The 24269-nt window shown below is 43.5% G+C and overlaps 1 protein-coding gene across 9 annotated transcripts in view; it reads left to right on the plus strand.

Moving 5' to 3' along the window:
* The window catches only part of PITPNM2 (phosphatidylinositol transfer protein membrane associated 2), a 231620-nt gene that overhangs the window by 25245 nt on the left and 182106 nt on the right, over nt 1–24269 (plus strand). For 8 of the 9 annotated variants that reach the window (XR_013391026.1, XR_013391025.1, XM_077920518.1 and 5 more), the window contains exon 2: nt 7258–7360. The exons of the other annotated variant lie outside the window; for it this stretch is intronic. The gene's annotated coding sequence lies outside the window, so the exon portion shown is untranslated. The remainder of the gene's footprint in view (nt 1–7257; nt 7361–24269) is intronic. 9 annotated transcript variants of the gene reach the window in all.

A 24269-nucleotide genomic window follows, 5' to 3' on the forward strand; every position in this document is an offset into this window, starting at 1 on the left:
TGGAGGGGTCCCCAGGTCATTAATCCAGCCACCTTCAATGCTGGAGTCTCACCACTACTGATCTTGTCAGCCTGTGATAAATTGAGGAACCTCATGGTACTCCAGAACACCATTTGAAAGCCTCTAGACTGCCGCCAAGTCTTGAGTAAAGGCTACTTCAGACAACTTATTTATTCAGCCATCATTCTGATTTGCTTGTACAGAGCTTACACGGTGGTTAGACTATGTTTAACTTTTACTGAGCATTAATTTTGTTTTGTTTATGGGGAGGTTATGTAACAATGAGAATCTCTTCTGATTTGCTTGCAATGTGTTTACACATCCTGTTAATCATTAATTTGCCCTACAGTTTTAAGTGCATTTATTAAAAAGTGAATTTGTTACACTAGGGCAACAGAGTACTTTAATCGACTTTTAAAAAAAAAAATCATTGATTTTCCACTTGCAAATGAATTAGATATCTTAAAAAAGGAAAGAGAAAGAATAATATCAACATTAACAACAAATTGGAGTACAGAGCCATCACAAAAAGAGGTGAAAATATAACCTGAAACCACCCCGTTGTGGTTCATTGCATGTATGGTAGTCAGATGAAAGCGTCATTCCACAGTGTTCCAACTGGCGGTTGGAAGCCATGCTCAATAGTTTGTGCATATTCAGTACAGGACATCATTTTGCATTAAGAATTGTGTTTTTCTTCCCAGAGTGGTGCTCCTACATCTCATGACTGACACTCTTGGTTCCTCTACTCCTCAATTCACTTTGCATTTAAAAGTGAACCTACCTAATTCATATTTTCCGAATCAGTGTGTGAACTGAAACTGCCATCTTTCAAAATTCACAATCTTGTGAATTTTACAACAGAGTGCTCCGGTCAAGTTATGTATTCATAACTATAAAATAAAAAACCCAACCTATAATGAGGTGTGCATATAGATGCACATATTAGTGAATATGGCATGCAAAACGTGTTATATTAGGGAAAATCACTGCAAAAATGTGCATGTAAACTAAAACTGCATACAAAATTGGTGTTTTAGGAGAAATTCACCCTAAAATGCTAATAAATGTTTTGAGGACTTTAAAAAATAATAATACTGCAAACTGATATGGAAACATAGAAAACTGAATTTAAGATTGAGAAACTGAGAGAAACCCAAACTGCCAGCTTCATCTATACCTGACTTCAATCCATTAACCCACTTCATTAGAATCGCTACTTCATTTCAAAATGGTAGAATTGGAGGTTGGCAGGAGACTTGGGTAAGCCCGGCCTAGTTGAATGTTCTTAGCTGAATGTTCTTTCAGACTGGCTCTGAATAAACAAAGCAACGTTGTGTAAGGGTAATGGAACAGAAGTGCATCACTTCAGCGCAGGAATTTTTAGTATACAGTTGAAAAGATTAAAACCTTTTCTGCAAGCTGTTGGTGAATCTAAAGAGCCAACAGAGATCTCTACAAATGTGAAGTGTCACCGGGCACAATCCACTGAGAACTTGAAGAGGAGCCGCTGTGAAGTGGCCGAGCACATGCTCTGCATGCAGAATCCCTGGCGCCTTCAGATAGAACAGGGGAATTAATACCTTTGTCTGAAACCCTGGAGAGCTGTTTTGACGCTTGGTGTGGGGATGACTGAACTGGAGAGATCATTCATCTGATCTGGCATTGGGGAGCTTCCTGTGTTGCCTGGGTGCACGACCGCGAAAGGAATGGAAGCACATAGCTGATTTCAGGAGAGGTAGGAAAGTGTTATTTTTATGGTTTGTGGCAAAGGATCTGTAAACTGCTCTGGCTGTTAATATGCAATCGGGCACAGTTCAAGCTTTTGCTTTTAGCACTTAAAGTGCTAGAAAAACTTGAGATCAGGGTATCTAAGGGGCTGCCTCGCCCACCGTATCCCTGCCAGCAACTGCGCTCCTCAGATGGCGCATGGCGGAGAGTACCGTATGCTTCAGGGATGAGCTTAGCTTGTATTGAGAGATCCTTCTCCAGCTTTCTGGAATCAGTTACCAGCCGAAATGAGACCAGTGCCTAGTGTGGTGATGTTTAGGTACCCACTGAAGACATTGTTTAACTTAGGAAGGCTTTCCTTGCAGTGTTACCCAGTCATTTGTGGGTTACATCTATTTTATATCTGATGAAATTGCTTTGTTGTTTTTAGAATTTGTATGGATGCCTTTTTGGTTTCTAGCATTTGTTGAACTGATATTATTGTTCTTAGAGTTTCTGTTTGTGTGTTTTATTCTGTTTTTATAGTGTACATTGCTTTGGTGGCTTTATGTTGTGAAGCAGACTATAAATTTGCGTACTGTTAATAATAATTAATAATAACAACAACTGCCACAACTTGAGAAGGAAAGGAGGACAGGCAATAAAAAGTGAGAAAATCTCTGAGGTGCACTGACAGTGGTTTATTGGCCAATGTGAATCCAAGCATTGCAACTTTTCTTTTGTGGCAAGGAATACAATCTCCAATGCTATCTCAACCTTTAAAATAAGTATGGGATCAGGATGGGGTGCCCTTGGTCAGTAGGACCCACCCCTCATGCCTTTACTAGCCCACCACTTTATTATTATTTTTCTAATGTTCAAATCAGTCGCTGCTTCTGGAGAGTTCAATTTTAGTTTTTCACAATACCCCTGACATAGTGTTACACAGGGACGCGGGTTGCACTGTGGTCTAAACCACTAAGCCTCATGGGCTTGCAGTTCGGAAGGTCAGCTGTTCGAATATGCATGATGGGATGAGCTCCCATTGCTCTGTCCCAGCTTCTGCCAACCTAGCAGTTCGAAAGCATGCCAGTGCAAGTAGATAAATAGGTACCGCTGTGGCAGGAGGAAGGTAAACAGCGTTTCCATGTGCTCTGGCTTCCGTCATGGTGTTCTGTTGCTCCAGAAGCAGTTTAGCCACATGACCTGGAAAGCTGTCTGCAGACAAACACTGGCTCCCTCAGCCTGAAGTGAGATGAGCACCACAACCCCATAGTCACCTTTGATTGGACGTAACTGTCCAGGGGTCCTTTACCTTTTCCCTTTACACCAGGGCATTGCGTGAAATTTAAAATGGAGGCTTCACCAGATGCTAATCAGAGGACAGTTGGTAAAAACCATTGCTGCAACGAGGGCATTTTTCCCATGGTGCTCTCAACTCTTGAGATGGCTTTGCTTTGAAATAATCTATAAACCAAGGAAGGAGGAAGGGCCAGAGAAGATTCTTTTCGCTTTTTAAAATTTATGCTGAAATTTGATTGATTTCCCATCACTCACTCACTCACTCACTCACTCACGTAAAACAAGTCCCTATTTACCCCTTACATGCCCTTCCTTCGAGTCACCTCCTACCTACACATGACGCACATATCATGCTTAACGTGGATTACTTTGGAGCAAGTTGCCACTGATCAATCATCACAATTTATAACACTCCCACTCTACTGCCATGCCTCTCTGGTTTGGAAAGTCCCATTCAAGGTAGGGCAGATTAGTTCTCCTGCAGCGCAAGAGTAGGTAACCTGTAGTCCTTCAAACGCTCTTGGGCTCCAGCTTCCATTCGACACAGCCAACGGGGCCAGTGGTGAGGAGTAATGGGCACTGTAGCCCACCACTAACTGGGGGGCCAAATGTTCCATATCCCCCACTATACCACATTTAAAACCCAGCCTTGCAAGTGAGTCCATAAACAGTGCTGACCTAGGGAGGGGCAAGAAAAAGAGCCCATTCTCTCCTAGTTTACCAAAGCACACATGGCTGGTTTCCTTTAGCTCGCCACAGGCGATTGGGAGGGCGGTTATTTACATGTCTGCTTTAACGGCACAGTAGTCAGCACTAATTTGTTAAATCCCTGCCAGGGCTTGGTTCTTTTGGAGTAAAAAGTAAGGTGGGGGGAGGGGGAAACACATTAAAGCACTTTCCCCCCCAGAGAAGCAGGAGGCAGAACATGTTGGGAAACAGGTGGAGTTTATCACAAATGAGATAAAATTGGCACATTAACGCAGAAATAATCAGAGGTGCAAATAAAAGGTCTTAAACAGGGGAGCAGACTGGGGAGGAGGACTGTTTGCTGAGATTTGGGACTTTCACTGCAGTGCTTGATTATGCAATTTCTGTAGTACATAGAAGTTTGCTAGCTCTTTACTTGTTGAGTTCAGAATATATAATTTCTATTGCAGAAGAACAAAGAAAACGTGTTAGCCCTCAAAAATTTCCAAAACCAATGAACTTTTCTGGACAACTTAAGTCTTATTGACGAGGCATGATGTGAAAGAAGGTATCAGTGGTGTCCCTTGTGTCTAAACCCATTGCCTGTGGCCTTCTGTGCAACCCAGTATGTTCCTTTCTTGAGAAGGGAAGATAGAACCTTGCTGGTGTCCAACTCTCATCAGCCCCAGTCAGCATGGCCAGGAGTCAGGAATGATGAGAATTGTAATCCCAACAACAACTGTGGCCTGTGATTAGCTTGACTTCATATTGATCAGCTAGTTACTACTGCTTTTGAATATAAAAAGCCTCAAACTCTTAACTTCTAGTATATATTTTGGAAAGCTGTTGTCCTCTACGCATTTGGACACATCTTCAGATATTGAAACCCAATTTTTGCATTTGGGTTGTTGAGATCAAGGAGCAGGTTTTCATCTGTGTTTGGATAAAATTGGGCACCATTTTGAATCAAGATGCTGGACGGAACCTTTCCAAACTTCACTGAATTTTTTTTTGGGGGGGGGGCATTTCTTATAATTCATGATCAACAGCAGGCACTTTCCCACTAGTACTTGATACATGCATTTATCCGTCTGCAGTCCTGGAGTTCTCAAATAAAATGTTAATCAGTTTATTACTAAATTCTCCCAGCTACAGCCCTTCCCCAGACAAAACCTCTTTGTTTCTTTCTTCTCAAATTATGCATCATATTGTTCAGTTCCCTCAGTGAAGTGTTATCAATATTTTCCCCCCTCTCTGGACTCCATCTGTGCTATCTGAGTGGCTTTGCTAACAGGAAAAACGCCCTTGCATTGACTTTCACTTGCAAAATATGACGCTCATGGGTGGGGCGGGGGGGGGGGCGCAAGAACTCTCTTTTCCTGGTCTGTGTCCAAAGTCAGTTCTTGTTATTTAGACCCTGTAGTATTGAATCACCCTTTCACTTTCAAAACAGTCTGAAACCTTTAGCCAAATGTATCAGACATGCATTGAACATAGTATTTGGACTTAGGGAAGCCAGACTCTTTCTGCCTCTGCTACCCCTCCCCATGTCACAACACCAGGCATTGGAAGCTAGAATGGATAATACCTTTTTCAGAAAAACCACACAGGCATCATGCATTCGCAATGTTTCAAACATTCTCTAAACAGCAATATACATGCTAGATACTGTCGTCAATAAATATCCAATTTTTCAAACAGAAATCAGCATTCAGTCCTTCCTCGTGAATTGTTTACATTGTGGTTTTTAAAAATCTTTCCGTTTGCACATTTACTCAGAACTCATTTAAAATAAAGCAGCAAGCATTAAAATCCAATAAATAACAAGCAGGCATAGGTAAAAAAAAAAAAAAGGACCAAAGTGCATGGTCTTTCCATGTATGTTTTCTTTAAACTTGGTTCTTTGTTCTCTTATATATATATATATAAATAACCAATCAGAATTTGCACCACTGGTCTGAAATAACTGCAATGTGCCTGTGTGGATGAGCTTTCTACACCCCCCCCCCTTCTAGAACAAGTGGTTCATCAATCTGCTGTAAACATAACTCCATGTTTTTAAATTTCTGATTTCCTTTTTAATTCCTTCTTGTTGTTGTGTGTTTTTTTAAGATGAAACTTCATATACTTATGCCTGTCAATTCACTGGGCTCTTTGTTTGCCAGGGGACCATCCAATGATTTAGTTTTTGAAATTGCAGGAGAGTTTTTATCATGTGCTAGGCTAACAGTGCAAATCCTCTACTCAGCAGTAAACCCCACTGAGTTCAGTGGGACTTGCTCCTCCATACATGCATATAGGATTGAAGCTAAGGACTCAAATTTTCCATAGTATAATTGGGAGTCCTCGCAGTATCAATCTACACCAGCTGTAAAAATGTTTTATTGTCAGCGAAACAGCTGGGAAAACCAGACACACACGCAGTCACTCCTGTGTTTATGGCCTCAATATCGATTTGTTTCTGAAATATGTCATATATGGCAATGGAAATGTTAGGGTTTGGTTTTTAATTTTTTTTTAGACTATCTTTTTATTTAAATTTAATTTTGCTACATTAAATGCATCTCTCCTGTATCAGTCTCATCTTTCATGTATCAGGTTGCATGCTACTGGTTTCAAATCCAGTTGCAAGGTGTCCTCCCAGACCAGTTTATATACATTCCACACAATCATATGGAAGGGCTGGCTGATGTTGCATGGTTGCAGGATCCCACCCTCATCTGTGGCTGAGCCAGGGGACTGAGCCCATGTGCAAACCAGCTCTTACTGCAGGCTTGTACGAGTTGCATCTAGGTGACCAGTCAGAGAGGCTACACAAAAATCAATCGCGAGTAGCCTGAGAGACAGAGTTGGATAGGCAGAAATTACTATGGGCAGTTTGATGGGCTTATTTGCATGGCTGCCTTGGTTACCACCATTTGGTGTAGCAGCAGCAGGTTTCTGGAACCCACCTTACTTTCTAGGGTTGTAAGTTGTTTAAAATTGCTCTTACTACTGTGTTGCAACCTGGCCTGGGACCTTGGGATGAAGGGGAGGTAATAATAAATAGATGCACTGGAAAGCTAGTGACTGTGTGTGTGTGTGTGTGTGTGTGTGGTGGGGTATGTGGAGAATGACCAGGCATGGAGGTAGCCAGTCTATCTAACTTAACAGCTGCATGTTTAAAATGGTGCCTTGGAGAAGTTTGTGTGGATGGAGACTGTCTGTTGATCTTGGACAGGGAGAAAGGAGCATGCGAGGGTGGCCACTGCCCTCTGCTGTCCCTTGCCTCACCCCTCCCCGGTTAAATTTCCATGAGTTAGAGCGATGACGATGTTTCACAGCTTGGAGCGAGCCGAAATCCCCAAAGCGCTCCTTTGGCCGCCTGCTGTCACGTATTGAATTTCTAACATACCAGGGGGAAGTCTGCCCAGCCTCTTGGATGATGCAGAGTTCAAAAGCCTCCCTAGCAGCCTCCTGCTTGTTTGTACAGGGGTGATTAGCCAGTGCATTTGCTGCCTGCTCCTGATTTCCCCCCTGCTTGCTTGTTAAGCCCATGTTGCTTTGGCTTCCCTCTAGGAGATTGATGTTCAGGGACTGGTGCCGACATCCTCCACTGCCAATGCTGCCCTGAGCTCCTCCAGCATACGGACACATCAGGTGGTTGTCTTGTGCCCCCGAGGTAAGTTATGTGGCCGTACCTCAAGAGAGAGAAGATGTGCACCCTCTGCCATCTGATTCTTTTGTTCCCTTCTCCCTCCAAATTCTAGCAAGGCTGTATTTCTGGCTGCATATTGATTGTGCTGGAGGGGGGGGGTTACTTTCTGCACCCAGCTACAAGGATATACGAACTTTGTGACTGCATTAATCAGGTAAGGTAAACAAAATACTTATAATTTCTCCTTGTGTCATTTATTCAGCTTTTGCTGTTTGCAGTTCAGGACAGATTGTGACAAACATTTTTTGTTGGCCCTCCCCCTGATCACTGGAAATGTAATTTGGCTACCTTTCTGGCTTTTGAGACCTCAGCAGGCACTGCCCACTTGCTTTCATATTTTTACAGTCATAAGGGCGGGATTTTTTTTTATAAAAAAGAATGAAAACGAAAGCTTTTACATCATGAAACTGTTCTGGGAACGCATTTTGGATCCTCCACTCATGAATTGCAGCATATGGAGAGCCTTGCATGTATGAAAACAATATTCTGCTGTGTATAGTGCGGAAAAAGGTGGAATTATGCAACTGAGATGGGGCCTTTTCAGTAGTGGGCCATGCTTGTTGAATGCTATTTCCAGGGAGGCACGCCTGGTGCTGTTTTTAGGTTCCAGGCAAAGGCTTTTCTCTCTATTGGGGCTTTTAGACCTCAATTTGAAAGGTGACATTGGGGCCTCGTTTAATGTGATAGGATCTGTAAGTCATGATCTGTTCAGCTGGGTTTTTAGAACTTTGTTGGTTCTCATTTGGTTTCAGTGTAAGTCACTTTGGGTTGCTCTGTGAGAAAAGAGACCAAAAAACAGAATAAGCAAATACATTTAAATAAATACAATCCATATAAATCATTAAAATGTTATTTGTACCGTATATCTTGTTTTGTTTCTGCTAATTGTGGCAGGGGACAAAGATCTATGCAACACATAGTTAGTTACCTTTATAATAATAATAATAATAATATCTTTATTGTCATATTTTATTGTCATATTTTATGCTTTATGTAGGAATTGTTATCTATCCATCTTCCCTAACCTCCTCTGCCACTCCAGGGCTTCTGAGATTTCACTGGGAATAATAGAAGAGCTAGAAGGTTCTAGCAACACTTCCTAAGGAGGGAGAGAGGGAGGAAGAATTTGATCTGCTTTTCACAGCAGGCTTATTTGATCAGACACCCCCCCAAACGTGCAAATCACAACACAGCAACTATCTCTGCACTGCAAACTTCTTTGGGTTTTGTGATGCAGCTTCAGTGCACAAGAAGTCTGCACATAAATATGTATTATACTTGAAAGATGTGTATTTCGGGGCATGTTCTAAACATATGCATTTACATAAAATACATGTACAATTCAGATGTGGACTTTTCAGGTGCGTCTTCCAAAAAAATTAACAAATGCAGAGGATAGTTTTGGATGGAAAGGACATAAAACTGAGTGCCTTTGAGACTGAAATGGGATGGAATTACTTACAAGGTCCAGCATTCATACAGTCCCAGAGACCTTGGCAGGCACTTCTCCATGGCCCAGCCCCACAGCAACCCTGTAACACCCATAGAAAGGAAACCTCAGGGCGGATGGACGGCACAATTCCTTGCCGCCTCCATGTTACCCCTCTGCTGGAGGCCAGCAGCACCCATGGCAGAAGGAGTCTCTCAGTTTGTCTGAACCTCTCTACAAATGTCTGAACTCTGTGGAACTTGTCTGTCTGTGACGAAGTGGCTCTTTCTGCCATTCCAGCAACATGTGAAGTACTGTTGCTGTTGTTGTTTAGTCGTTTAGTCGTGTCCGACTCTTCGTGACCCCATGGACCAGAGCACGCCAGGCACCTCTGTCCTCCACTACCTCCCGCAGTTTGGTCAAACTCATGCTGGTAACCTCGAAAACACTATCCAACCATCTCATCCTCTGTCGCCCCCTTCTCCTTGTGCCCTCCATCTTTCCCAGCATCAGGGTCTTCTCCAGGGAGTCTTCTCTTCTCATGAGGTGGCCAAAGTACTGGAGCCTCAGCTTCACGATCTGTCCTTCCAGTGAGCACTCAGGGCTGATTTCCTTAAGAATGGATGCGTTTGATCTTCTTGCAGTCCATGGGACTCTCAAGAGTCTTCTCCAGCACCATAATTCAAAAGCATCAATTCTTCGCGATCAGCCTTCTTTATGGTCCAGCTCTCACTTCCATACATCACTACTGGGAAAACCATGGCTTTAACTATACGGACCTTTGTTGGCAAGGTGATGTCTCTACTTCTCAAGTGAAGTACTGTAGGTCTAAATATATCTCCTGAATGTGGTTAGTTTGGGGTTGCTTCCTTATCTGTCTCCTTTCTAGTGAAAACTCCTAGCTCTGCGCATGATTCAGGCACCTCATGGGTAGAACTAAGGAGGAAAGAGTGGGTTGATGCCTGTGGGATCCCAGCGCAGCGTTGACTGACTGCGTACTTCCTGTTATCAAGAGAAGGCTCCAACTAACTTTGCTGGTTTTAAATTTATTCTTTTGCTTTTAATCTGGGATTCTCTTCTGTCTTTGAAAGCAGACGCCTGAAATGTCTGCCATGCTTGTAGTGGGTTGTCCATAGGAGAGAACAAATGCACTATAGAAATAGTTATACAACTAAGCATTAGAAAAAGCATTTTGCCCCGTCTGGGCTAGTACTAAGAAGATTCCCAAAGGATCTGTTTCCTTCTTCTTCTAAACCTTGAAGCTCCATTTCCCAATCAGATTTGTATGCTGTGAGAAGTTGTGCTGATTTTGCAAAAGATAGTCATGACAGGATTCAGTTGCTCAAAATGATTAGAGATGGGGATAAATTTGATTCAGTTTTCTTTGAAAGCTGAATTGATCAAATTGGCCCTTTCTGAAACAATATGAGAACCAAAACACAGCCATCCATCAAAATTGGCACTTATCTATGTGCCCTAATGGTGGCCAAGAGACTGATACTGATGAATTGGAAGAATAAAGATATGATACCCTTTAATCAATGGATCGACAATATGACAACACTTGCAACTTAGGAATGGACTGCTTACAGATGTAGACTTTGTTTGGATAAATATGACAACATTTGCAATGAGTTTATACAGAAAGTAGTAGAATATTAATATCTATCTACATACACATTAGGATAATAACACTGTATCAATTTATATTAGAATGTATGGGAGGATATTACATTGTGTGTGTGCGCACCCACCCACCCACCCACCCACCCACCCACCCACAAACCTTCATTCTTTTTTTCACTCCCCCCTTTCCCCCCTGTATTTATTTATAATTTAAATTCTTTCAATAAAATATTAATATAATAGGAGATCCGCTCCATTCCCCTGATCATTTCAGTTGCCCTTTTCTGAACCTTATCCAACTATAAATTATATCTCACATGCACGTTAGGCAAGCCTTGCCTTTTTTTAACCTTTTGGTTTATTTATAAGCATTGGGGAGGATATCAGCAGATTACACATTCACACAGATTTGGCAAGAGATTTTGAGGCCAACAATCCGACCCTGCTGATTTGGAAAGTGTCATACTGGTACTTGTGGCCGTCTGACTCACTGAATTTGGTGACTTGGTAGTTCATAACTACATTCTCCTAGGTATGTAATGGCTCCTTCCCTGACTCCAGGGTGGGTGGTGGTTGTGGCCTGTTGCGGGCTTTCCCTCTTTCCCTGGGGGCCAAAAGGCTCCCTGTCCTTTTGGGCATGGTGGACCGGAAGGTGCTAAAGAAGGATAGAACTTTGTTTATGTATGCAACTACAGCAGCAAGAATTCTCATCGCAAAGCATTGGAAGACACAAGATTTACCCACACTGGAGGAATGGCAGACGCAGCTGATGGACTATATGGAGCTAGCTGAAATGACTGGCAGAATCCGAGATCTGAGCGAGGAAATAATAGAGGAGGACTGGAAAAAATTTAAAGAATATTTGCAAAAACATTATAAGTTGTTTGAATGTTAAGATTGTGCACAATTAGGAAATGGTATGCTTCTGCAATTTGATTAGATAAAGGTTAAACTAGGTTATAACAAAAAAGAGGAGACAATTTGAAACAAATATATTATGTTTATTTTGAAAGGAATTAGAATTGAACTACAACTCTTGGAATTTGGAAACATAATAACTGAAAGATACATTGGGTTGCGAAATAAGGTAACAAATTGCTGACATATACTGTATTACAGGGAATGCAGGGCCTGGAGGATGTGAGGAGGTCCAGCTGACATGATAAATTATGGAAAAATGACTTGACAAGCATATATTTTTTCTTTTTCTTTTTTTTCTTTTATCTTTTTTCTTCTGTCATTATTTTCTTATTTCTTAAATTTGTTTCTTGTCTGTGGCTTTTGTACGTTGTGGACTTTGTGAATATATGGAAAGAAACGCAATAAAAAAATCATTATAAACAAAAGGCTCCCTGTCACGGCTGGCCCTTGGGTCCTCCCCTGGCTGACCCCTGTGGATGGTCGGATAGCCCACCAACACCAAAATCTGAACTGCCCAGTCAGGGGCAGGCAAGGGAGGTGGAACTTAGGTGGTGGACCAGAATGCAGATGCCTTCACTCTGGTCCTTTGCCTGACAATAAAAGCCAGCTGCACTCAAATCTCACATACTAAGAGCGTTGACATGTCTTTTTGAATCATCTGGAAACAGAAAGCTACCGGTATCTTCACTAGCCTTTGAGGTAACCAACACAATTCTGACAACTCTTTGGGAAGTTCCAGGCATTGTCCTAAAAGGGCTTTTGTGAAAAGCATAAACTCCAAAGTCACTCTCATAAGGGTTATGTAACTGAGCCGAAGAGAGCCCTGGGCTCTGACATCACCACGGAGTGCCCCTCCATCCCCCCTCCCAGCAATGTGTAAAATATCACGGCCTCCGGATGTAAGAGCACGTTCTCTCTTGCTATTCCTGATCCAGCAGGAAAACTTGGACAGCTCCTTCCCTTGCGGTTTGCTGTGTTGTAAATAATATCTTGGCCGGGTCACACGTCCTGCCGCTCTTGTGATGTGGCGTCTCCAAGAAAGGGGGGGGGGGAGGAATGTAAACAAAACAGTTTTTGGTTGTTGTGAAGGAAAAATGTCTCTCAGTATTGTGGAAAATTAGCGCTAGGGTGGTTCTACCCTTATAGGGCTTTAAAAAAACAATAGCTACAGAATCATAAAGTTTGTGGAAATTTTGTTTTAAATAAAACAACCAGTTGAATTTGAAAAGTACATAAGTCTACAAAGTTGCTAGTGCACATCATTTTCTTCTAATCGAGCCAGCCTGCAACAAGCTAAGTTGTGGTACTTCAGTTGTCTGCAAATGAAAAGGATAGTCTTCTAAATTACAAAATATTTTTTGGGGTCTCCTTGTCAATTTCAGGCCTATTTATAATCATTCATGTTTTAGTAGCATCCAGATTGAGTTGTTGCATGGGCAGTGATCAGGGACAACAGGCATTGCAGTCTGACAACTTCTGCATGGCCACAGGTGAGCTAACTTTGATCCTGTTTCTCACTGGTAGCCCACAGCAAAGGCACAAGGGCAGTCACCCTCTCTTGCAGATGCCTTTGAACACCAGAAAGGATTTTTCAGGGGGTGGGGGGAATAATTTTGGGAGAAAATCCCAACTGTTATTATAATTCCTCCAGAATGCAGTCCTTCTCCTTAATAAAAATCAGAATACAGTGGTACCTTGGGTTACATACGCTTCAGGTTACAGACTCCGCTAACCCAGAAATAGTGCTTCAGGTTAAGAACTTTGCTTCAGGATGAGAACAGAAATCGTGCTCCGGCGGTGCGGTAGCAGCAGGAGGCCCCATTAGCTAAAGTGGTGCTTCAGGTTAAGAACAGTTTCAGGTTAAGTACAGACCTCTGGAATGAATTAAGTACTTAACCTGAGGTACCACTGTATCTTTGGAAATTTAAAAAAAGATTACAGAAAATTCGCATGAGCTAAAGAAGTCTGCCCTGTAGTCCTTGGTTGTTGACCAAAGGGGAGAAATGGCGACCCAGACCCACCCTGGCTAATTTGTATCAGCCATGAAAGGTTGATTGGATGGAGCCAGAGTGAGGTGAATGCTTTGTTATGTGATCCCAGGTGCCTTGAAGGATACGGTGATGTAGCTACTCTTGGGGAAAACCATTGCCCTGAACCCAGAGGTTTTATATTGACTAATGCCTGGCCACCGGTTTTGAGGGCAGGAGGATTGAGAAGATGGGAGCAGTTCAACTGCTCTTAAACTGATAGACCTAGTTTTGAGACAGTATCTGGCTTGTTTGCCCCAGTGGATGACCTTAGTCAAACATATTACATCAGTGTTGAAAGATGTGTACTGGTTGCCCATTAGCTGCTGAACCAGTTGCCTTCTTTTGAAGGAATCATAGAATCACAGAAGAGTTGGAAGGGATCCAAGGGTCATCTAGTCCAACCCCTTGCAATGTAGGAATCTCAGCTAAAGACTCCATGACAGATGGCCATCCAATCTCTGCTTGAAAACCTCCAAGGAAGGACAATTCACAACCTCCCAAGGGAGACCGTTCCACTGTCCAACAGCTCTTACTGTCGGGAAGTTTTTCAGTATATTTAGTCAGAATCTCCTTTCTTGTAAGATTCATACCCTCCAGAGCAGGAGAAAACAAGCTTGCTCCATCTTCCATGTGAAGGCCCTTGAGATATTTGAAGATAGCTATCATATCTCTTCTTAGTCTCCTCTTTTGTAGGCTAAACATACCCGGTGCCTTCAACCATTCCTCATAAGGCTTGATTTCCAGAGCCTTAATCAGTTTGGTTGCCCTCCTCTGCACACCTTCCAGCTTGTCAACATTTTATTGAGAGCACTACTTTTATTGTTTTCATGTGACTTGGAGCATTTTTTCAACCGTAAGCTGTGTAATAAGTAAGTAAAACAAACTTTGGTTTCTATAGAAACTCTCAAAGCCATTCTTGCTTACTTCTTAATGTGGCATCGGTAGTTCAAAGAAATTCATGACTTTCTCCTTTTTTGGTTCCTGGAAATGGGAGAGTCTTGGATTGATTACCTTCAGGTTTTGGAAACAGTTTGACCCCTGATGGCTATATATCAAATAAACAAAAATTCATAATAGTGGGAATTATTGGTGAAAATAAGCTATTTTGTTGCAAAGAGGGAAGGTAGAGCAACTGCTTTTAAAATGAGAAAGTGTTTTTTTGGGGAGGGGAACACTTTGACATTTTAAAGTTAGTTTCTAACCAGGGATAGGATTAGGATATGTCTCTACATGGTGCTTCAAGCACACTATAGTTTAAATGTCTGGGCTTTCTCCACCCTCCCCTAATCCTGATTCCTTAGAATTGAACCCCTCTGAAGGAAGCAAGGATGATGAACAGAGAATTCACAAGACCCCAAGCAGTAAATAAATCTACAGTTCCCAGTGTTCCTTTGGGAACAGCCATGAAGCCTTTCCAGCTAAGCCAGTTTTAAAAACTAGTTTGAAATGCAGAGATATCTTCAGATGGGCACTATGTTGATATTGGTTGAGGGAACAGGAAAATGGAGCTCCCAGTTGCCAATAGTTTGGGGGCTTTATCTTGGCTGGTAGTTTTCTTTTGGGAGGGTACAGTCAGATGTTGGGATTGTTGTGTTAGTTGTCCTGGTTATAATACTTCCTTTTACACTGCTGCTATAGAACCGTGGCTTTTTGCTTGCTATACTGCCTTGGCATGCTAGATTTCACCCAGGCCAGTGGGTTGTGGTGTGACATAACAGCAGGTGTCACTAGGCATGTCACCCTCCCCAACCCTTTATGCCCACGTGCGGTTCTGTTCCCCCATTATTCACGCATGAAAATGGCAGGAAGGAGCTGTATACTGAGGAACGGCTAAGGGAGCTGGGCATGTTTAGCCTGGAGAAGAGGAGGTTAAGGGGTGATATGATAGCCATGTTCAAATATATAAAAGGATGTCATATAGAGGAGGGAGAAGGGTTGTTTTCTGCTGCTCCAGAGAAGCGGACACGGAGCAATGGATCCAAACTACAAGAAAGAAGATTCCACCTAAACATTAGGAAGAACTTCCTGACAGTAAGAGCTGTTTGACAGTGGAATTTGCTGCCAAGGAGTGTGGTGGAGTCTCCTTCTTTGGAGGTCTTTAAGCAGAGGCTTGACAACCATATGTCAGGAGTGCTCTGATGGTGTTTCCTGCTTGGCAGGGGGTTGGACTCGATGGCCCTTGTGGTCTCTTCCAACTCTATGATTCTATGACTGGAGCACCACCCTGTGATTTGGGGGGGGGGGCACGCAGTGGGGTGGTAAACAGATTCCCCCCCCCCCCGAAGCAGTCAGTGTGACCATGAATGCTAAACTTGCATTAGATTACCAGAGCTTTTTGTGTTGTATGAAAGATCACATAAAGCATGAAAATTATAATGTAAGGAAACATCATGAAAATGGAATAAATTGCTATCTAAGTGGCTTCCTCTTCTACCTCTCCTCACGCACTGCTGTGCCCAAGTGGGCTTATCTGGCAGCTTTGCCATTCATGCCACAGACCTGGGCCTGAGCTGCCACGATGTTTTCTCACGATGCCTCAGAACCACAATGCACTGGAAGGAGTGTGGAAAATTCAAATGGCAGCTTCGACCCAGCGACCTGGCACATAGGGCCCAGGGCAGGTCTCAGTGCCATGGCAAACTCTACCAGGGCTCCAGAAGGTGCCAGAAGTATGGAGCTGGTATTTTATTTTTATTTTTTAAATTTCTATCCTGCCCTTCTCCCCCCAAAAGAGCCTAGGGCAGCAAACCACCAAGCAGCAAAAACCGCACAATCAGATAAATAAACAAAAAGGTCAAAAACATTTGAAAAAACATTAGCAACGTATTTAACACATTAAGAATATAAGAAATGTTTAAAAAGAGTCGCATATCCTCACAGCTAATAATTTCAATATTGCCAGGAACACGAACTCATGAGAGAGACTGCCTCTTTCCCTACAGACTCTCTTGGGTGCTAAAATCGACAGAGAGGGCCCTTCGTGGTAGTTCTTCCTTCCTCAGAAGGTTTTTTTTTTTGGGGGGTGATTTGTAGGAAAGCCTTTTCTGTGGCAGCACCTAAACTGGGAATCCTCTGCCTACCAGAGAGTTGCCCATCTGGTAACTTCATGATACAGCTGAAGACACACCTCTTTACCCTGGTCTTTGCCACGTAACATATATATTTTTAGGGCCCACCCTATTTTTGTGGTTGTATTTTTTTGTAAGTTTTTAAACAGTTTTTAACGTTGCTGTAACCCACACTGAGACCCTTAGGGTGAAGGGCAAGTAATAAATGAAGATAGTAAAATAATAATAATAATGATGATGATGATGATGATGATGATGATGATGATGCCTGGGTGAACAAGAATATTTCAAAATCCTATCTATTGATAAGTAATACTTAATATAGTTCAAACCAATTTTAGTGTTTTTTATACATTGTAAGTTTCGTTTTGGGTTGAATCCTTTTTCAATTTATCGTGTTGTTGACTTCCTTCTACCTCATTATGGTTTTAAACCGTATGTTTCAAAGCCCCATGTTAATAAGGGCTAGGGTTAATTTGTAGGGGAACTCTTGGCATTGAAACGAACACAAAAATGAACAAGTTGAGTCAGCTGTCACCGGATGCAGGTTCACCCCCACTGGCCTGCTTTCAGAGCTTCAGGTCTTTGTTTCGGAATGAAACAGTTTTTCTGAAGCAGCCTACAAGATTGAGTTGGACAACCAGTGTTGAAGGGTCAGTGCTTCCTGGCAGAAGGCATGGCTTCCAAGTATTGGGCCCCAGTCCCAATTATGTGGTGTATAAATTAATTCCTGATGGTGATGGGTATTTCAGAGGAGAGGTCCTCAGTCTCCCATGCCCATCGGGTTCAAACAAAATGACACTCATCTATTTTCCCGCCTCTTGCATTCCACTCTTTAAATTCTGTTAAGGCAAGGAGAACCTGAAAATTGTGCATTCATCATTTTAAGTCATCTGGAAGCTGTTTGATTAAATAAATTCTTATTAAGAATAAAGAAATAAAAGAAATGATCTGTTCACTTTCTTCCAGCACACAGATGCTTTCAGGAAAATAAATTTCCTGAACGAGCCATTTGGACAGTCTCTGTGGACTTCAAGATCCACATCATTAATTTAATTTTGCTGCTTTCATTAAAATTATCTACAGTTTTTTTATATATTATTGTTACAACATACAGTACAGGTGCACTTAAAGTAGGAAACCAAGGCCATCTGAAAAGCATTTGGGGAAAGTAATTTTGAGGAGACTCACTAATGGTTTTGAAAGACTCTTGGAAGCACAATATAAGGCAAGTCTGCATCAGCAGATGAAAAATGGAATGAGAGGAAAGAGGGCAATATTATCCCCAGTCCCTCAGTACTGTACGTCTGTAGCTGAGCAGCAGGAAGAAGAGGCATTAATTTTTAAGGAAAATCTTAAAATGAACAAGAACCTTGTATATAAACAATAATGGGGTTGATGCATAAGCAAAATACTTTTATCAGACGGGGGCTGCTAGCTCTTGAGAGCCCACTATCTGTTTTCTGAAGGCCGGAGGCATAGCTTGGTATTTAAAAGATTTGTGGCATGATTCCATAGTCACAAATTTGCAAAAAATTGCATGTGACAATTAATATGTATACTGGCAAATTTAGAACCTGACTCTGACAGAAGGCAAACCACCTAATTTCCCATTCAAAATTACCCCTTAGTAGAATTTATATTTGCTTGCACCCCATACCAGATCATCTCAAACCAATTCCTATTCAGTTCAGTTAATTTCTCAACAGATCATCCTACTCCAAGACAATTCAGTGACGCTTTGGTTACCCCCATTCATCACTCCTAAAATTATCTCTAGATAAAGTCATGTTTACCCAGTAACTAAAGTCACTTCCACCCCCGGTCTGTTCCCCACAAATTTAGTCTACAAAAGAACCTGGCAATAAAAATCACATTTAAGTCTTGTATTGGGAACAGAAGTAACATGGTGTTCCTGTGGTGTTTGAAGAAGGGCCATACCTAAGTGGTAGAGCATGTGCTTTGCACGCAACAGTCCCAGGTTCAATCCCCAGCATCTCTAGGTAAGGTAAAAGGTAAAGGACCCCTGGACGGTTCAGTCCAGTCAAAGGTGACTATGGAGTTGTGGCGCTCATCTCGCTTTCAGGCCGAGGGAGCCGGCGTTTGTCCACAGACAGCTTTCCGGGTCATGTGGCCAGCAGGAATAAACCGCTACTGGCGCAATGGAACACCCCGATGGAAACCAGAGTGCATGGAAACGCCGTTTACCTTCCTGCTGCAGTGGTACCTATTTATCTACTTGCACTGGGTTGCTTTTGAACTAGGTAGGGCTAGGAAAGGGACGCGGGTGGCGCTGTGGGTAAAACCTCAGTGCCTAGGGCTTGCCGATCGCATGGTCGGCAGTTCGAATCCCCGTGGCGGGGTGAGCTCCCATCTTCGATCCCAGCTCCTGCCCACCTAGCAGTTCGAAAGCACCCCTAAGTGCAAGTAGATAAATAGGTACCGCTTTATAGCGGGAAGGTAAACGGCGTTTCCGTGTGCTGCTCTGGTGCCGGTTCGCCAGAGCAGCTTCGTTACGCTGTCCACGTGACCCGGAAGTGTCTCCGGACAGCGCTGGCCCCCGGCCTCTTAAGTGAGATGGGTGCACAACCCTAGAGTCGGACATGACTGGCCCGTACTGGCAGGGGTACCTTTACCTTTAGGAAAGAGTCCCTGTCTGAAACTCTGGAGAACTTCTGCCAATCTTCCTAGATGTTGCCCATTGGCCTCTGCCTGCTAGACAGCAGCTCCCACTGAGGACTTTGGAGGCGAGGGAGGTCAGCTGAGCTGCGGGAACCTTCTCAGCTTACAATGCTTGCTGTTTCATTCAAATGGCCAAACTGTGGCTTGTAGCTTGTACCTGGCAAACCATGGTTTGATTGCTCTGGACCAAACAGCAAAATATGGTTTTCTCTAAACTTAGGATTAGTAGAAGGAGCACATTAGCCCAAGACTCATTTACATGGTCCTAAAATTTAGTTTGGTATTGCTTCTGAACAAGCTCATGGTATCTGTGACATGTGGATTGCAGGAGCTGGACTACATGGCACTTGGGGTTCCTTCCATCTCTAGAATTCAACGAAGTGGGAAGGAGTGAAGTCTCTCTTTGATGTTAAGCACAAATCAGGACTCCTGCATCAGAAACAGAACAATCCCATTTGGTTACTGAAATGAGGCATGCAGCAAGGTTTTTTGAATCCTAGCCAAGCTAAATAGGCAGTCATTATAAGAGCAGGAAAGCACCCAAAATCTCGTTTGGATTCTTGCTCATCTTCATCTAAAAAGGAAATTAAGTGAATTTTGCAAAATTGAATATAATAAAGCAGTGAGGGGGCGTCTGCAGGATTCAGCTGCCCTTTTGGCTGTTGCCATTTAAGCCCATTTCTGCTTCTACCACATCCAGTGAACCATCTCCTTCTCCAATCCTCTCATGGCTTGTTTTGCTACAGCACCGACCACAATTACAAGATGTGCAGAAGATACTTCAGCATAAAAATTGAAATAAGCAGGGCTTGTGGATTTATTTTTTTCCACATAAAAACACATTTGTGTGTGTGTGTGTGTGTGTGTGTGTGTGTGTGTGTGTGTGTCTGCAATTAGTCAAAATGCATTTTCTTTGCATTATTTATTGCCTGTGTTCCAGAAGCAGCCACAGTATATCTGTCCACAAGCAGACTGAGGAGATAAGTTCACCTCTTTAAATAAAAATTTTAACGACTAAACAATGTAATTTGCCTCCCACTGAAGTCAATAGCAAAACTACCATTAGCCATAATGGGGCTAAATTACACTCTAAATATATTTAATGGGCATTAAAGAAACCCATTCTCTATTCCCAGAGACTAGGGGAAAGTAACAATATTTTTAAAATTATAATGCAGCATTTATGCATAACAATGTCAACCTTTGGCTCTGTAGGTCAAAACTGCATTGGAAGTGCTGTGCTGCCGGTTCTCATATCGCTGCCCTCCAGACCTCTCATGGATGAGGCACACAGAGAAGGGCCTCTGATGATGATCGCAGGGTCTGGGTCAGTTCATGTGGGGAGAAGTGGTCCTTGAGGTTCTGCGGTCCTGAGCCATTTAAGGCTTTCTAGGTCAAAACCAGCATTTTGAATTGTGCTAGGAAACTAATTGGCAGCCAGTGAAGTCGGGTCAGGATTGGTGCTATATGCTCAAACCGTCTCGCCCTGGTGAGCAGTTTGGCCGCCGAATTCTTCACCAAGTTTAGGATCAGAGTTTTCCTTCTCCTAGAACACCTCCATAGCCGAATGTTTCGGAACTCGAACACCGAAAACCCGGAAGTAAATGCCTCAGTTTTTGAACACACCTTGGAAGTCGAACAGGAAACGTGACTTCCGTTTTGAGTTTTCCGTTTTGAGGCTTCCGCTTTCAGTTTTCGGTTTTTGAACGTTTCGGAACTCAAACGGACTTCATGGAATGGATTATATTAAAAAACTGAGGTACCACTGTACCTTCCCAGGTACCTTCCCACCTGCCCCTCACTCCCCTCTAGGGAAAGTGCAGAAACTGCCTTCTTGACCACTGGACTCACTCTTGGTCTTGTCTGCTCCATCTGCCAGAGCCTGCCTTCGCATGCAGGGAAGTCCTGCTTGCAGACTTCTCAGTGGTGCATCTCGTTGGCTGGTGTGAGAACAGGATCCTGGACGAGATAGGCTACTGGCCTGATCCTGCACACTCTTCCTATGTTCTTATGTCAGATATTTTGAGGTAGATCCTTACTCCAGTTTCCTTTTTGTAATATAAAAGATAAGTATGTTCAGACTTTTTGTTTAGAAACAGCGATCACATAAACGTTGGTTAAATTATTTCTCCCTGTTGCCACCCCCTCCCCTGTACTTCCAAACCCTTTTAAAATTGTGTCGTGTCCAAATTTCATCCTCAAGCATATCTGATTTTCCATCAGTTGCCTGGGTAGAACTCCCATGAGGATGTTGGGGTTGTGAGGGCAAAGGAAGCAATAAAAGACTTTTAATGGGAAGCGGGGAAAAACAGCAAGAGAAAGAATATTGCTTTTTATTTCTGTCTGGTGGGGAGCGGATTGTTTCAGACTATAGTCTGTATGAGTGGAGATGGTGCACACCTGCCTGCCTCAGTTTTTACTTTGATTGAAATTTTGTTCTGGCCTGCCCAATTTATGACCCTCCAAGCCACTGACAGACTATGGATGGCGTTAGGCTTCCAAGGGCTGAATCGACCAGCTTGTGTTATCCGGACTGGGGAAAATAAAGGCAGATTTTCATGACTGAGCATAAAACAGACACAGCCAAAGTGAGTTTGGCTTGATGGATTGCACAAGCTGCCCATTTGTGTTTCGGCTAGTGGTAGAGAGGGTGGCCTAGTGCAGTGGGTAGGAGCTGTAGCCCCCATCTGCACTGTACATAAAGCAGGATTATACCACTTTAAACAGTCCCAGCACTATCCAAGGAATCCTGGGGATTGTGGTATGTAAAGTGTGCCGGGAGTTGTTAGGAGACATCCCCCTCTACAATTCTAGCCAATCCCTCTTCCTAAGGAACTTTGGGAATTGTAGTTCTGTGAGGGGGATAGGGATCTCCTAACAACTCTCAGCATCCTTTACAAACTACACTCCCCAAAATTCTGTCCCATGATTGCTTACAGTGGCCTGGTGCTACTTTAAGTGTATAGTACACCTGGCGCCTTAGCAGTGGCGTAGCATGGGGGGTGCAGGGGGGCCGGCCGCACCGGGCGCAACATCTGGGGTTAGGGCAAATCCATGGGTTAGGGGGCGCAAATCCAAAGGTTAGGGGGCGCAAATCCACGGGTTAGGGGGCGCAAATTACTTGCCTTGCCCCGGGTGCTGACAACCCACGCTACGCCACTGGCCTTAGAAACCTCCTTGTATGACAGGCCTGGCTCATATGCCATGGTAAGCCAAACTGTGCGTTATTGCAGATTAACATCATGGTTAATGGCAGAGACACCTGACTCACAGTCTCAGCTACCACCATGTTCATTGCAGGGGGTTGGACTAGATGACCCTTGGGTCCCTTCCAATTCTGTTCTTGCCATGGAGGAGCAAAGTGGCCATGAGATTCTCTCTGGGAGCCTGCACATTCACACTCTTCCAGTAAGCCTTGGTTTGTACTACTGTGCTGTATGAACCAAGCCATATTGTGACTTTTGACTGTGACCCTAATGTTAACCCTAATGAAACTTCTTTATTTTAAAGCTATTTGTTTTATTATTATCTGCCCTCTTTCCCAGCAGTTTGGGACTGTGGATGTGGTTCTCTCCCACCCCCCAGTTTATCTTTGAAACAACTGAGTGAGGTAGGCTTGGCTGAGCCATGTGGGTGGGAGGCTAAGGTCACCCAGGGAGTTCTAGGGCTGAGTGAAAGTGGAAGCTGGCATTCTCGGGGTGCTGTATTCTCCACCCAATGAGTTGAAATCCCACACTTGTGGGGTGCTAGCTTCATGGTAAGATCAGAGTGAGAATCGTAGGCCTGTTTCATACGCACCTTCGGACAAGCAGCTGCCTGTCTCTCTCTTCGGAGGCTTCGTTTCTCTCAGCTAAAGGTCACAATCTGCTTCTGGATTGCAGCCCAACAAAGGTCTCTCCTTCTTTTGTTTGCAAACTGTGGTTGTTGGAGCTTCTCCAGCATGATCTCAGTCCCTGCACCCACCCTGTTTCTGTCGCATGTACCAAGGGTTTTTTTCTGCTGAGTAAAGACATTAACCTCCCTGTTCCATTAGCGACAGAAGGAGGCTGGACTGTTGTCATTGTTTGAGCAGGAAGTACTCCTTCTTGGGTCTAATTCTCTCCCGCTCTGTCGGGGCTTCAACATTCTGTAATTCATGGCCTGAGGCAAGCGACACAGCCCGTTAAATTCATAGGAACAGAGGAGGTTGCCGTATACTGAGTCAGACTATTGTCCACCTCAGTATTGGCTACACTGGCTGGCAGCAGCTCTCCCGTGTGCCGTGCAGGGATCTCTCCCAGCCCTCTGTAGAAGGGCCAGAGAAGGAACCTGCATACTCTCCAACATTTTTCTGATGAAAATAGGGACAACCTAAGGAAAAGTGGAGCATTCTGGGATCAAATAAGAAACTGGCAGGGCCTCTGTAAATTCAGGACTGTCCCTGGAAAGTAGGGGCACTTGGGGGGTCCGAATCTGTGACCTCCTGCATTCAAGGCAGATGTCTTACCACTGAGCCACAGCCATTAGAATCATAGAACTGTAGAGTTGGACCACTTTTATCAGGGAGGTAGAAGGGTTTTCCCAGGGATGGGGAGCTTTTGGCCCTCCAGATGTTGATGGACTTCAGCTCCCAACATCCCTGACCTTTAGTCATGCTGGCTGGAGCTGATGGGAGTTGAAGTAGCCTGAAAGGCTACAAGTCCCTCATCACGGGATTGTTCTCTGCTCTCCCCTCCATCTATGCCATGGTCCCCACATGGGGGCACTTCCAGACTGTCGCAGTTTTTGGGTGGGATTCAATCACAAACCCACAAATTGGTGGGGATACAGGAGAGGGCCTTCTCCGTGGTGGCTGCTCCCAGACTTTGAAACCCTAGAGAAGCTAGACTGGCTCCCTCCTTGTTGTCCTTCCGCTGACAGATGCAGACTTTCTTGTTCCAAAAGGCATTGGGGATCTGACTACTTCTAATGAATGGGCTGGTGCTGTGGCTGTTTTTATTGTCATTATTGGTATGGTTTTAATAGATTTTATACAGGGTGAGTCCTTTAAAAGAGGCCCCGTGGATACAGGGTACACATGTATAGTTTTAATTACATCAAAGTTTAGTTGTTTTTTAAATGATTGTTTTTTCTAAGTT

Source organism: Podarcis muralis, chromosome 16, assembly GCF_964188315.1.
Source record: "Podarcis muralis chromosome 16, rPodMur119.hap1.1, whole genome shotgun sequence".
Lineage (NCBI taxonomy): Eukaryota > Metazoa > Chordata > Lepidosauria > Squamata > Lacertidae > Podarcis > Podarcis muralis.